This window comes from Mus musculus, chromosome 12 (genome assembly GCF_000001635.26).
Source record: "Mus musculus strain C57BL/6J chromosome 12, GRCm38.p6 C57BL/6J".
Lineage (NCBI taxonomy): Eukaryota > Metazoa > Chordata > Mammalia > Rodentia > Muridae > Mus > Mus musculus.
The window spans coordinates 23,132,794-23,149,459 of NC_000078.6; the positions used below are offsets into that span (position 1 = coordinate 23,132,794).

The following is a 16,666-nucleotide window of genomic DNA, read 5'->3' on the forward strand; positions in this document are numbered from 1 at the left end:
ATCAGTTTCCAGGCTTGACTGGACCCTACCATGCACTTGTGCACTTATAGCATCTGGAGTCGAGAACCCTGGGGCCTGGAGGCATGTATGCAGGTGACATTCAGTCATATAGATTCAGGAACTGCTCTCTTTAGCTCCAGCAGTGCACACCATATTACATTGTGTCTATTTTCGATTGAGGGGACCCAAAGACCCTCTTTCCAAAGACAAGGGCCTCTTTTTAGGTATCTCCTTCAGACTCACTGACAAACTGGACAGAGTGTCTATGGAATGTGGGGGAGTGAAGAAAAAGGCAGCGGGATATATCCTCTCCCTCCAGAAGATGAAGGCGAAAGGAACTCCACCCACAGGATGTCCTGAGGACACCCTGTGCCATGAAAATCCCTCGATGAATGCTGTAGGAGCTAGGGTGTCTGGGGGCTGGGGGTAGGTGTGAGGGAGACCCAGCCACCCCCAGGTCTGCTGGGAACTGCTGGTCTAATCTCTGGGGAACTAGCTGCATTTATCAGAGCCAGGGACAGAAGTACTGCTTGACATTTGCCTCTTCATGTTGCAGACCTCTTGAGATAGCAGCCATTGGGATTAAAAAGAACCATGACACATGCACAATCTCTGAAACATTGGTGGTGATGCCGGCCTCATGGTTAAGTATGCCTGGCTCATCTTTGTACTTACAGGGTTCTTCTTACCTCTCAGCCTCAGTTTCCTGACCTGTCCTCTGAGATCACTGAAGAGACAGTACCCACAGTCTCTGCAAATGGCACCCCTTTCATCCATAGCTCTAATGCTCTGCAGGCCTTTTGGCCTCAGGTTGACTTTTCTAGGACCAAGTGGAGGCCAAGGCAGAGCAGGGATCAGAACCACTGGGGGATGATGCACAGGCTCGACAAGCTGCTAGACCATGCCCGTGAAAAAGAAGACTACAGGTTACATAGGGCACTGGCACCTGGGTGAGCTCACAACATCCCTTCACTTGCCCCAAGTACCCAAACAAATCTGACTGTGTGTGTGTGTTTACGTGAGTATGCACGTGTGTACCATGTGTGCATTTGTGTATCCATGTTCTCTGTGTGTGTGTGTGTGTGTGTGTGCATATAATTCCTATGATCCCCCATTAACAGAAGCCTGGCGAGATACTGGTCACCCTCAGCTGGAATAACATTGTCACAAAGCAAGTGTGGGTGATGGTCATAGCCATGGCTCTCTGGACTCAGAATATTAATTATAACTCAACTGGTGACTGGGCTATCCAGATGCAGCTGTGTGTGGCTCCTGGACCTTTTTGCCTTCTGGTCATTTGGATGCTTGATGGAGCATCCTGGCTGGCCTTGGGAAGGCTCAAAGGAGCACCCAAGGTCCTGCTCTGGACCTTATTGGGGCTGACCCCAGCCATGCCTTTCTCTCAAAGCCCATATTGTCCAGACATGCTTCCCTGGCTCAGAAAATGGCACATAGAAAATATGCACATGGAGTAAAAATATATCCCAACTCAGACAGCACACAAGACCTCACCAATCTGGGCAAAGAAACACACAGTCAGCACCATGAATAAACCTTAGGTCCCCTGTAGAGCCAGCTCTGAAGACCATTTCTTTCCTCCCTGTCTGCTCCCCACATAGGGACTGGAGGCCTCTTCCCAGTGAACAGTATTATGGGACTGTTCCTGAATAGTCTTGTACCTCACTCAAAGCTGTCATTGTCCACTGAGATCCTCAGGACAGACCAATGAGGGAGGCCCAGTGTTACCTCCATTTCCTTGAGAGGGAAAATGGGGCTCACAGAGAGGCTAGTAACTGATTCAAGAGCTAAGTGGCAGTCAGAATGGGACAGGAAACTCCTGTCACCCGAGCACAACTTCTCTTCCTAGGCTACAGCACTATCTCAGTTTCTCCTTATGGTGCAGAGTCTCTCCATTCACAGCAATGATCATACTTGCAATGTTCTTACTGAACCAAGCCATGGTTTGCCCCAGAGTCTGTTCTAAAGAGCGGAGGACCTAGGACTTCCCAAGCTCTGCACACTGGGGGGAGATGTGGGGACTGTGTGTCTGCCCTCCTCCCACACAGCCAGGTTGACTGGACACCATGAAGTCAAGAGGGCATCACTTCATTCATTACCTTGCCTCAGTGCCTAGCCAGAAGCTATAAACAAAGCAGGCACTCAATACTCAGTGCTGTACAAAGGACTACTCCTGAATTCAGACTCAGACCAAAAATCCAAGATCTGGACTAGAAAAGCCATGCACTTCCCTAACGGATATGTGCACATTAGGTTGGGAATATGCTAGTGCAGGTGCCCGTGGAGGCCAGAAGAGGGCACCTGATCCCCCAGAGCTAGAGTTACCAGTGATTGTGAGCCTCTCAACATGGGAGGAAATGAACTAGGGTCTGCTCAAAGAACAGTAAGAACTCTTAAGCATGGAGCCACCCCGCCAGTCCCCATATGTATATTTTTATTAGATATTTTCATTATTTACATTTCAAATATTATCCCCTTTCTTGTTTCCCCTTTGAAAATCACCTTTCACTCCCCCCCTTATGCTCCTCAACACACACATTCCTGCTTCCTGGCCCAGGCATTCCCCTATACTAGGGCATAGCACTATCACAGGACCAAGGGTCTCTCCTCCCATTGATGACTGAGTAGGCTATCCTCTGCTACATATGCAGCTGGAGCTATGGGTTTCTTTTTGGTTGGTGGTTTAGTCCCAGGGAGCTTTGGGGGTACTTTTTGGTTTATATTGTTGTTTCTCCTATGGGGCTGCAAAACCCTTCAGCTCCTTGGATCCCAAATATATTTTTAAATGACTTTATTTTAGGGCAGTTTTAGATTCATAGAAAAATTGAGGGACAGGCATAGAGACATTCCCTGGGTCCATCAGGTCAACACCCTCCACCAGAATGGGGCATCTGTAGCATGGACAATCATTGCCCACATTCGGTCTACAGCCTACACAGCATTCATGCTTTGAGCTGCATGTTCTGGGTTTACAGATGCATGTCTTCTACAATGTATACAGACCAGCTTCACTGACATTGGATACCCCGTGCTCCACCTTGTCCATATTTTCTCAAAGTGCTTCTGTGAGGAGCTGGCCTAGCAATCGCCATTACAAGATGGCGCTGATATCCGGTGTTCTAAGTGGTAAAGAAGTAGTATGCACATGTGCTAGGGTATTTTTCCATTCCCTGTGCCCTGCCTGTCCCGTGGCGTCATCTGGGCTGATACTGAGCAACCAGTCAGGGTGAAAAACGTCTTCAACCGCTCTTGTGGTCTATTTAAGGACCGAGTTTCCTGTGTTCTGGGCCTCCTCCCCCAGAAGCTGATCATTTTTCTCTCGAGATGGATTAAAGCTATGCTGCAGAAGGACCCGTGTGTGTCCTGTGTGTGTGTGTGTGTGTGTGTGTGTGTGTGTGTGTGTGTGTCCTCGCCGGCGAGACTCCTTATCACACAGGGACATACGGTGCTGAAACCCGGGAATTCTCCATCGCCAGCATTGAGGAGGCCCCCCAGAAATGGGGCGGGTTCAGAACTGCAGTGGAAAAGATAAGATTCAGAGAGGTATGTCTACCTTGAGCCTGTTGTTCCCTTTGAGAGGAGGTTCAGGACAGCATGTCAGAAACCGAACGGAGCGATAAATAAGGAGCTCATGAAAAGAAAAAAAAAAAAAAAGAAGACATGTCTAAGGAAAAAGAACTTCCCCTGAAGTTGGAAGTGGGGAGTGAAAAAAGGGGAAGGTGAAAACGCACCCCCTACAGGTAAACTTAGTAATATTTATCCCACCCGAGAGCTAAAAGCCCTAGGACTTGATAGCTCAGATCCTAATGATTTAGACCCTAGTAAAAAGGCAGCCTTCATAAAAGGCTTAAAGATAGCTCTCAGGGTCACTGTGCCTCTTCTCCTCTGGCAGTATTCCCAGAAGAAGGAGATAAGGAAGTAGAGTCTGAACATGAGAGAGAGAAAATAAGTTTTAAAAAAAGGCAGTTATTCCCTGTTTGGGATCTTTTAGCAAAAAAGAGAAAAAATGAAAATAAGCTATTTCAGAGCTCTTAGCTTTGGTTAGGATATCTGTGTCCCTTTGAGACACCAAGTTCTATTCCATGTCTGTCTATTGTCTGCTTTTGGTGCACCAAAACAAATTGTCCATGTTTCTGTCATTTCATGTATGTCTTTTGTTTCGTTTTCTGAATGATTGTTTCATTGTCTGAATGACTGACTGTTTTTATGTTTCATGTTGAATCTGCTGGCTGTCTCAATTTACACAGCAAAAAGCGCTGTGGCTGGGAGCCAAGTACAGCTGAAAAAGCCTTGCTGAGGGCCGATTAAAAACTGAGCTCTTAAAGGGGCAGGCAGCCTTTTGCTTGTAACAGAAAGTTAGCTTAAAATTGCGAACTCAAGATTAGAGTCTTTCTAAACAACATGAACAAACACAAGAAAACAGGTCTTTAAGGATACTTCAACATAGGGATAATTTTTGACCTGAGAAGACTCTGGCAGAGTGTTCAGATTGAGAAAAGATTGCATTTGGGTTAAGGCTGAGCTCGGAGGGTAGCAGCCTCAGCTCGGCTTGTGTGGCACTTCTTAGAGCCTTATTACAGACCTAGCCAGATGTTGTTCTAAATAAAATTTAAATTCAAAGTTTATAAAAGGTCAATTAGGCTGTGAAATTTATCAATACATTGCGATTTGACTTGCCTACTTTATATAAAGTTATAGTGTACAGAGTTTGCTTACATGTATAAGTGTCTGTTCCTTGTTCCAAACAGCCATTAATTTGGTTATTGCAGAATATTGATGTTTGATCTATTGCATACCATCATATGAAGTAAAATTGATCATCATTATCCTAAGATAAGTTAAAATTTTGTTTTCATGCATGCTTCCATATTTCCTATAAATTCATGCATGCATGCATCCCATTTACTGTGTTTAAAAAATAGCCTTTATATGAGAGAAAAGTATATGTGAATTAAATCACATGATTATTCTTTTGAGTTTCCTCCTGTTTCACCACAGATAATTAAAGATGCTGAAGATGGTGTTTAAAAATGTTGAACAATCAAACTTTAAGTTGTATATTAATAGTCAATATTATATCTCAGAGCTTGCAATTGCTTATGCAACTTATAAGAAAAATACTGTTCCTTTAAGAAAATTGTTTTTGGGCAGTTAAGAACTTGTCCTGTGTTGCCTGGAAATGACCCTCAGGATTTGCTTTTGTGTTATAGAGGTTTACATAAAGCTTTAACTGATAAAGATTACAGATAGCTCCTGCAAAGATACAAACTCAGGAGTCTTATATTTATTTGGGTTTTAGAAGATAGTTATTTGCAGAGACAACTTAAAGATTTTCTCTAATTTCTGATTAATAAATAAATAAATTATACACAAGTGACCATAATGACTTTTCAAGCATTCTAGTTACAATCTCTCGTCAAGAGAAACAATTGAAAGTGTAATTAGTCACTGTTCATGTTATATTAAAACTGACTAACAGTTCAGTATATAAAATTTTGATGAAAATACAAGATTGTATTTTGATGCGTGAGCACCCCTTTTTATATCCAACATATTAGAGCACATACATCATTACCTGGCTCCTATTCAAGGAAGAAATTCCTAAGCTGAAGTTAGCCACTGGTAAAAAAGACTAAACAGATAAGTCCTAGCAGATTATTTTGTAAATCTAAATAGTATATATGACTGGGCTGAAAAGCCAACCTAGAAACAAATGTTCTGTTCTTGTTAGTCAGAAACATCATGATCTACACCTAGCATCAAGGCAACTGACTCCCACAGGCTATGTCCTGGGGAATACACGAAATGTATATAAAGGCCTCTAACTCAGACCAGTCATTAGGTAACTAGGAGAATTAAAACTTCTTTAAAAACAAAAACAAAAACAAAAAGGGGGGATAGAGGTTATGATGACAAAGATGGCTCTATCCCTTATAATATTTACTCTTACTTTTTAAAAATTGGATGATGCTGGGAGATCACCAGCTGAAAGGCACGGACTATGGCCTCAATTGCCCAAAGAAATGGTCAAATGGAAGAATGTCCTTGATAATAAATGGTATGGCCTGGATCCTATCTTAATCAGATCCCAGGGAGCTATTTGTGTTTTTTCCACAGGGTGAAGATAATCCACTTTGGGTTCCGACGCAACTGGCAAGGCCCATAAAAGAGCAAGATGAATCTCAAGATGATCCTGTTATTCTTACTCCTGATGATTGAGACAGGGATAAGTATACCTTTGTGGACCATAGTAAGATCATGGCCGGTACCTTTACCGGCACATTCCAATTCTTCTACCTTGCTTTTGTTTTTGGCAACTGAATATTTTTAAAGAAAAAGATTATCTCTAATTGGGCAGATTTCATTAGCAAAAATAAAGTGAGCTCTGGAGTGTTATTTAATGCTTTAACGCAAGTTGCTCAAGGAGCACAGTCAGGCTCAACTGATGTTGGAAATAATGTAACTTCACCTATAAACATCACAACGATTATGATAAAGGGAAATGCGACTATTCCAAAAAGATCACGATGGCCTGTTGACAATGCTACTGCTATATGCAGCATGCCTTGGTGTCATCCGGACCTTGCATTTCCTATAGTTTTTTCACCTTGTCAATCAAAAATTTTTTTCCTCGAAAAGAAATAACAAAGGGTTTTGTTTTGTCACCTCCATTGCATTTTTGCTGTAATGAATGATAAAGGAGATGCTACAGAAAAAGAAAATATTTGGCCATATTACCAATGGATTCTAAGAAATGAGACAGGTGCTAGTGCCCAGTTGAAAGGAGGGTTGATGATTTTGAATCAGTGCCTTGATCTGGTTGAGGAACATATAGGTGTCCTATACCAGTTGGCCCAGTTGGGCTGTGAAAGAAAATTGGGTGCTCTGTGCATTACCAGTGTTCAATATGAAAACTTCACTCATGCACCTAATCTATCTAGGCAGCTTTCTTTGTATCTTGCAGGAAATTTGTCTGAAGGATTCGATGAGACCCTTGAGGCCTTGAGGGCGGCCGTTCTAAGAATCAACTCGAGGCGAGTGGACCTATCATTGACAGAGGGCCTCTCCTCCTGGATTTCATCTGCATTTTCTTATTTTAAGGAGTGTGTGGGGGTAGGCTTGTTTGCCATGATCCTATGCGGTGGAGCGTTGCTTTTGCTCTGGATGGTCTGTAAACTTAAAGCCCAAACAAAAAGGGACAAGATGGTGATAGCCGAAGCACTTGCAGCATTAGAGCACGATGCCTCCCCTGATATATGGTTATCTATACTTAAGCAATAGGTCGCTGGCCGCTCAGCTCTTGCACCCCACGAGGCTAGTCTCATTGCACGTGATAGAGTGAGTGTGCTTCAGCAGCCCGAGAGAGTTGCACGGCTAAGCACTGCAGTAGAAAGGCACTTTGGCATAAAATGAGCCTATTCTAGGAATCATGTCATCTTGTATGAAGGTTGAGTGTCCAAGTGTCCTTCCTCCAGGAAAAACGACATGGGAGCAGACCAAGACCCCTCCGGGTGACGAGCCAGGGAGAAGGTTTTGTGTAATGCCCCTATTTTTGCACGCTGGGGATTTGACCTCTATCTCCACTCTCAGTACTGGGTGGCCTGTTGCCTTTTAAATAAAAGAAAAGGGGGAGATGTGAGGAGCCGCCCTTGCAATCACCATTACAAGATGGCGCTGATATCTGGTGTTCTAACTGGTAAACAAGTAGTCTGCACATGTGCTAGGGCATTTTTCCATTCCTTGTGCCCTGCCTGTCCCGTGGCGTCATCTGGGCTGATAGTGAGCAACCAGTCAGGGTGAAAAACGTCTCCAACCGCTCTTGTGGTCTATTTAAGGACCGAGTTTCCTGTGTTCTGGGCCTCCTCCCCGAGAAGCTGATCATTTTTCTCTCGAGATGGATTAAAGCTATGCTGCAGAAGGACCCGTGTGTGTCCTGTGTGTGTGTGTGTCCTCGCCGGTGAGACTCCTTATCACACAGGACATCTTCAAAGCCCCCAGATTCAATAGGTTCCAGGAGTTCTCATTTAACACTCATGGGGTCAAAGTGCAGGCAGATGGTGGAACCTGTGGAAGGTCATCAGACAAACAACCTGGTGGTTGCAGCAGAAATCACCAGGCAAGTAGGTACACAAAGAATGTCAGCTACTGATTTCCTCATCCTGCCTTCCCCACAACCTTGGCCAAGAGCCATGCTCCAAGGGGCTCACTGAGGGAGAAGAGACTCTGGGACATTCCATGTCACTCTTGGCTAAGTGGAACACCCAAAATGCAAATTCCTCAGCTCAGGCCCTGCTTTATGCATTTACCCTTGTTAACCAAATTGATTAGAGTACACATGACATGACTTCATGCAATCAGGAAGAAAAGTGAACTCATGATACTTGCACAGAAACAGAAGGAACTAGAAATCATTGTTAAACAAAATGAAGCAGAATCAAAAAGGGAGGTATGTGTGGTGTGTTTGTATGTATGTGGGTGAATGAATGTATATGGTGTGTGTGTGCATGTGCTGTTCGGTGTATGTGTGTGAAAGTAAGTATGTGGTGTGTGTGTGTGCATGTGTATGTGTGTGAATGTATGTATGTGACTGTGTGGGGGTATGTGTGGTGTGTGTATGTGTATTACTATACATTGTGTGTGTGCATGTGTATGTGTGGTATATGTGTGTGTGTGTGAATGTAAGTATGTGGTATATGTGCGTGTGTGTGCTTTTGTGGGGGCATGGTTATGTGTGTGTTTGGTGTATGTGTGGTGCATGTATGTAGTATGTTTGTGGTGTGTGTGTATATGTGTTAATGTATGTATGTAGTATGTTTGTGGTGTATGTGTATATGTGTTAATGTATGTATGTAGTATGTGTGTGTATGTTTGTGTGGGGGTATGTGTGTATGTATGTGTGTGACCTTATTATCAGAGACCCCAGAGGACTTTCTTCCTGTATCCCAAGAAAATAACTGTTGGCCATGTTTCTGTTTTGTCTGTTGGGTTCTGAGGTTACAAGTGTGTAAAAACACATCTTACTTTCAATTGCATTTCACTCATTGGGCACAAGCTGTTTTTACAGCCAACTTATTGTGGTAAATATCACTTGTGGATTTCTTACCACCACATAAATTATAGAGGTATGAAATAATAATAAAAATAATAATAATATTAATAATAATAAGATGAAGAGAGGAAATGATAATAAATTAATAACAAGAAATAATAAGATATAAAAAGAAATTATATGAAATAATAAAATAATAATTATATGAAATAATAATAAAATAAGAAATAATATTAAATGTGATATAATAATATAGTAAATGATAATATGAAATAATATGAAATAATAAAATAATAATAATTAATAATAATAATTATAAGCATTAAAGCACCATCATGGGGCAGATACCATTCCTCCATGCTAATTTCTCTACTTCTTTACTAAGAACCGTGAGATATCACTTGCCATATTCTTTTTTTTTTTTTTTTTCGAGACAGGGTTTCTCTGTATAGCCCTGGCTGTCCTGGAACTCACTTTGTAGACTAGGCTGACCTCGAACTCAGAAATCTGCCTGCCTCTGCCTCACACGTGCTGGAATTAAAGGCGAGTGCCACCATGCCCGGCTCACTTGCCATATTCTGCCTAGGCTGCTCATACTCTCAGGCTCGCCCTCCTGGCCATGCTCTCCCAATCCATCCACCCATGGGACCTTTTTCATGCTTCTTCTTCCCTCTCCTTCATGGTCTCTTCCAAAGACACCAAGGCTGGGAACTGAAGTGCCATCAACCTTTCTTCTTGCCAGCTGCAGGCATTAGATGTGTTTACTGATTGATCACAGGAGGTAGGACTGATGTAATCACAATCCCCAAAATAATCTAAAATATGGGTCCAGAGTCGAGGATCTGGTATTAGACAAATGATACTCATACTGTTTCCTCTCAGGCTGAATGTATGAAACCTAGAAAATAACAGACCTTTTAGACAAGGCTTCATCAAGCTAAAGATATGGACAGACTTATAGATAGATGGATGGATGGATAGATAGATAGATAGATAGATAGATAGATATAGATTTATAGATATATAGATTTATAGATAATATATAGATATATAGATGATATATATTTATTGATAGCTATATAGATGTATAGGTGTATAGATATATACATAAAGATATATAGATATGTAGATATATAGATTAATAGGTGATATATAGATGTAAGGATGTAGAGATTGAAGATATATAGATGAATAGATAGATAGATATAGAAACATGTAGATCGATATACCGATATATTGTTGTAGGTTGAAATATTACATAAGGGCAGGTCACTATACTGACTTAAGGGGGTGAAGAAGATGGCAACCCGATAAGAACAAAAAAACTGTGAGCTAACCTGGACACTTCAGACCTCCCAGCCAAAAACCAAGGAGCATCCAGGGACTGGCTCATTGCCCCAGGCACATATGTAGCAGAGGACTGCCTTGTCTCTCTGTCCACAATGGGACACAAACAGGATGTACATAAATAAATGAAAAAAATAATTAAAAAAGGAAAAATGAAATATAATTGAATATATATATATGTATATATATATATATATATGGAGAGACAGAGAGAGAGAGAGAGAGAGAGAGAGAGAGAGAGAGAGAGAGAGAGAGAGAGAGAGAGAGAGAGAGAGAGACAGAGAAGTTATCTGGCAGAAAAAAATGGCATTAATACATTACTCTTTGACCTGGCTCCTGTGTGCAATATCAGTTGCTGTGATCTGTAACATGACACACAACTACAGCCAATGGCTTGTGTCACAATCATCTGAGCTGACCAAACCCTGAAAGTGCATTGGACATATCTCCAAAGTAAGAAATTCAATATTGCTTGGACCAAGCTAAAGTCCCCAATTTACATATCTATCAATCTGGTCTGTCTTCATTCACAAGACATTAATAAATACATGCTGGAAAATAACAAAGTCATTCACCCTGTCACAATCAGGTTTTTTTTTTTTTTTTAATGGTGACTCCAAGGTTAGTGATAAAAACAGGTGTCTCACAAAAAGTAACTCTATCAAAAAGTGCCTCACTTGGCTACCCGTCCAGTGTAAGGAGAAAGAACAACCTTGGGATTTTTCACACATTGGGTTAAATCTAAGCTGAATACTTAGCTTAGATAGCGCCATTCCATTCCATGATGTTGGTACTTGATAATGTAATAAGGACCAGCATTTATCACTCTCTGGCTAATGACTCTGAGCTCATTTATATTGTCAAAGAAGGTCTTAAATAATCCAACAAATGTATGGAGATGACGGAGTTCCTTAAAGAGGAAATGACCAAATCACTTAGAGAAATCCAGGAAAACAGAAAAAAATGAGAGGAAATCAATAAATTCCACAAAGAAGGCCAGGAAAACACAAACCGAAAATAGAGGAAGGCAAAATTCCTAAAAATAATGCCAAGAAACAACAAACCAACGGGTGAAGTAAACAAAACTATTCAATACATAAAAGTGGAAATAGAAGCAAAAAAGAAAACTAAAACTTAGGAAATAGTGGAAATAAAAATTTAGGACTGCAAAAAGGAAATACAGAGGCAAGGTTCACCCACACAACACAGACATGGAAGAAAAATCTCAATCATTGAATAAGCAATAGAAGGAATGGGTAAACCAGACAATGAAAATGTTAAGTCTAAATCTTCCTGATATAAAGTATCATGGAAATCCAGGACATTGTAAAAGGACTAAACATAAGAATACTTAGGAAGAGAGGAAGGAGAATCCTCACTCAAAGTCTCAGAAAGTATTGACAACCAAATTCTAGAAGAAAAACTTCCTAACATAAAGAAAACACAAGAATCATCAAAACACCAAACAGAAGGGACTATAAAATAAAGTCTCTTCCTTGTGTAATAATCAAAACACATAGTTCAAGGAAAGAATACTAAAAGCTGCAAAGGTAAAAAGCCAGGAAAAACATAGAGGAAGATCTATTAAGATCACAGATGTCTTCTTGGAGTCTGTAGATGCCAGAAGGGTTTGCACACATGTGCCGCAGAAACAACAGATGCCTGGATTTTAATATGTAAAAAAATGACTACACCGTTAATGGAAAAAATTAAGATAGTCCATGATAAACTCAAATTTAAACAACCTCTCTCTAAACATACTGACCAACACAAAGAGATAGAGGTAGAATCTAACCGGAGGAAGTTAAGGATATACATGAAAACACAGGTAGTAAATAATCTCTTACTGTCTACAAAAGAAGGGAAAGCACACACAGCCCAACACCAACACCACCCACAGCTGCAACAACAACAACCAAATACAAGGAATTAGCAATCACCATTTATTGACTCATTCAATAAAAACAAGTTTTTATTTGGGAGAAAATGTAGCTGTAAATTGGCCTAGGATTTTGAGGCTTTTGTGTCTGAAAGCTATATAACTTTCTGTCTCAGGTTGGGTATGGGCGGTGGGGTTTTGAAGATAAACTTCTGAGTATGTTTCCAATAATTGTTTTTTCTGAGACAGGGTTTCTCTGTATAGCCCTGGCTGTCCTGGAATGCACTCTATACTAGTTGGGACTTGAAGTCAGATATCTGCCTGCATCCACCTCCAGAGTGCTAGGATTAAAGGAGTGTGCCACCACCACCCAGCCCAATAAATTCTTATCCTTTGCATTGTCCTGGAGTGTGAGTTGTGTTGAACCTCAGTGGATCCAACAACTTAAAAGCTTTACCACACTGCTGATATTCATAGCATCTGTCTCCAGCATGAATATTCTCATAAAAAGAAAACTATACATAAAAAGAAGTTCAATGAAAAAGCTTCACTATACTAAATAGATTCACAATGTTTCTACCCAGTTCAAAATCTTCCATGATGAAAATGACTACAAAATTGTGCAAAGGCTTTACCATATTAAATATACTCAGAGGGTTTCTTCCTCAGCTTTTCAATGGCTAGGAAAAGATCTCATGACCAAACCAACTCTCAGAAAAGCAAACATTTAAATTGGGGTTTCTCTGCAGTGTGGTTTGTCTTGTGTGTGCCTAAAGAACTATGACATACAAAGGGTTTACTACGTTCATAACATTCACATGGGTTCTCACTTGTATGTGATCTTTAAGTCATCATAGATGACCGTGACATCAAATGCTTTACAACACCGATTACCTTCCAAAGGTTTCTGTCTTCTATGTGTTCTTTGAAAATAATGGAGACTATAGAGTTTTAAAAAGTCTTTACCACATTGATTGCATTCATGAGGTTTCTTTCCAGTGTGGAATCTTTTATGTTTTGAAGACGAGTGGGATATGCAAAGGCTTTAGCACACTGACGACATTCACAAGGTTCCTATCGAATATGGGTTCTTTTATGATTATAGAGACAATAACTGTGAAAAGGCTTTTATAACATTGATTGCATTTCTAAGGTTTCTCTCCATTATGGATTCTTTTATGATATTGGAGATGACTGTGACCTGCAAAAGCTTTACCACATTGATTACATTCATAGGGTTTCCCTCCAGTATATGTACTTTTATAACATTGGAGACTACTGAATTGTGAAAAGGCTTTACCACATTGATTACATTCATAGATTTCTCTCCAGTATGTTTTTTTATATTTCAGTTTTTATTAGATATTTTCTTCATTTACATTTAAAAAGCTATCCCGACAGTTCCCCTATACACTCCCCCCGCACTGCTCCCCTACCTACCCACTCCCACTTCTGGGCCTTGGAGTTCCCCTGTACTGGGGCTTATAAAGTTTGCGAGGCCAAGGGATTCTCTGCCCAATGATGGCAGACTAGGCCATTTTCTGCTAGATATGCAGCTAGAGACATGAGCTCAGGGGGTTATTGGTTAGTTTACATTGTTGTTCCACCTATAGGGTTGTAGACCCCTTCAGCTCCTTGGGTACTTTCTCAGGCTCCTCCATTGAGAGCCCTGTGTTCCATCCAATAGATGACTGTGAGCATCCACTTATGTATTTGCTCAGCACTGGAATAGCCTCACAGGAGACAGCTATATCGGAAAAATATGTGTTCTTTTATGACATTGGAGATGACTGTGTCGTGAAAAGACTTTACCACATTGATTACATTCATAGGGTTTCTCTCCACTATGTGTTCTTTTATGACGTTGGAGATGACTGTGTTGTGAAAAGACTTTACCGCATTGATTACATTCATAGGGTTTCTCTCCAGTATGTGTTCTTTTATGATGTTGGAGATTACTGAGTTGTGAAAAGACTTTACCACATTGATTACATTCATAGGGTTTCTCTCCAGTATGTGTTCTTTTATGACATTGGAGATTACTGTAACCTGCAAAGAGTTTACCACATTGATTACATTCATAGGGTTTCTCTCCAGTATGTGTTCTTTTATGACGTTGGAGATTACTGTGACCTGCAAAGGCTTTACCACATTGATTACATTCATAGGGTTTCTCTCCAGTATGTGTTCTTTTATGATATTGGAGATGACTGGGTCTTGCAAAGGCTTTACCACACTGATTACATTCATAGGGTTTCTCTCCAGTATGTGTTCTTTTATGAAATTGGAGAAGACTGGGTCTTGCAAAGGCTTTACCACACTGAATACATTCATAGGGTTTCTCTCCGGTATGTGTTCCTTTATGACATTGGAAACTAGAGAGTAGTGCAAAGGCTTTACCGCATTGATTACATCCATAGGGTTTCTCTCCCGTATGTGTTCTTTTATGATGTTGGAGATTACTGTGATGTGAAAAGACTTTACCACATTGATTACATTCATAGGGTTTCTATCCGTGGAGGGTTTCTCTCCAGTATGTGTTCTTTTATGACGTTGGAGATTACTGTGACCTGCAAAGGCTTTACCACATTGATTACATTCATAGGGTTTCTCTCCAGTATGTGTTCTTTTATGATATTGGAGATGACTGGGTCTTGCAAAGGCTTTACCACACTGATTACATTCATAGGGTTTCTCTCCAGTATGTGTTCTTTTATGAAATTGGAGAAGACTGGGTCTTGCAAAGGCTTTACCACACTGAATACATTCATAGGGTTTCTCTCCGGTATGTGTTCCTTTATGACATTGGAAACTAGAGAGTAGTGCAAAGGCTTTACCGCATTGATTACATCCATAGGGTTTCTCTCCCGTATGTGTTCTTTTATGATGTTGGAGATTACTGTGATGTGAAAAGACTTTACCACATTGATTACATTCATAGGGTTTCTCTCCAGTATGTGTTCTTTTATGACGTTGGAGATTACTGAGTTCTGCAAAGGCTTTACCACATTGATTACATTCATAGAGTTTCTCTCCAGTATGTGTTCTTTTATGACATTGGAGATGACTGTGTTGTGAAAAGACTTTACCACATTGATTACATTCATAGGGTTTCTCTCCAGTATGTGTTCTTTTATGACATTGGAGATAACTGTGACGTGCAAAGGCTTTACCACAATGATTGCATTCATAGGGTTTCTCTCCAGTATGTGTTCTCTTATGACATTGGACATGACTGGGTCTTGCAAAGGCTTTACCACACTGATTACATTCATAGGGTTTCTCTCCAGTATGTGTTCTTTTATGATATTGAAGATGACTGGGTGTTGGAAAGGCTTTACCACACTGATTACATTCATAGGGTTTCTCTCCAGTATGTGTCCTTTTATGACGTTGGAGATGATTGCATTTTTTAAAGCCTTGACCACATTGATGACATTCATAAGGTTTCTCTCCAGTATGGGTTCTTTTATGATATTGAAGATGACTGGGTGTTGGAAAGGCTTTACCACATTGGTTATGTTCATGTGTCTTCTCTCCAATTTGTCTTCTTTTATGACATTGGAGATGACTGGGACATGAAAAGGCTTTAGAACGTTCATTACATTCATAGAGTTTCTCTCCACTATGATTACTTACATACCTGCAATGAAAATTGGCACATGTGTTATGTTTACTACATTAATTTTCCTGTTCAGTCATTTCATCAAGATGAATAAAGTTTACAAATTAGTCTACTGATAAAGGTGGACCAGATCATCTGGTTTTATCACTTCATATGTTCATGGGGTTCTCCCTCATTATGGGTTGTTTTGCATCTTTCGAGATATCTGTGATGGTTATTACATGGCTGACATTTATAACATCCTTTTTATATGGGATTTTTATATGATGTATTTCATCTATATGAGGAAAATTGAACAACTCATAGCTTTATAACAGTAATTGGTTTCGTAATTTTTCCTGTAACGTGAATTGTACTACATTTGACTGTGAACCAGGACAAACAAAAGAATTTCCAAATTCCTAGTACCCATAAAGATTTTCTACAGTATGAGGTTGAGGAAGTTCTCAGTAAAATTAGAAAACCAATTGATTGCAAACTTTTATCATATTCAGAATGTCTACCAAAGATAGAATCTGACAATTTTCTCACAGTTCTGGGATAGAATGCGGTACTTTGCTTCTTTCAATATCCCTATGCTCACATGGCTTTTATCCATTGTGACACATGATATATATATTAAGAGAAGAATAACAGATGAAAGGTTTCCATATTGCATTCACACTGTTTGACTTTTTGTTCCCCATAGACCTGTAATATATGAATTAAGGTTTCTCCTATGACAACAATCTTGACTCTCATAAACTGT

The 16,666-nt window shown here is 40.4% G+C and overlaps 1 non-coding gene across 1 annotated transcript in view; it reads right to left on the reverse strand.

The window, feature by feature from the left end:
• Nucleotides 1–15,463, reverse strand: part of Gm9292 — a gene marked incomplete at its 5' end in the record, with an annotated part of 32,966 nt that extends 17,503 nt beyond the window's left edge. The window contains 3 exons of the transcript XR_003950185.1: nucleotides 14,065–14,228; nucleotides 14,312–14,561; nucleotides 14,831–15,463. This is a non-coding gene — a transcript (predicted gene 9292). The remainder of the gene's footprint in view (nucleotides 1–14,064; nucleotides 14,229–14,311; nucleotides 14,562–14,830) is intronic.
• Between the last annotated feature and the right edge of the window lie 1,203 nt (nucleotides 15,464–16,666).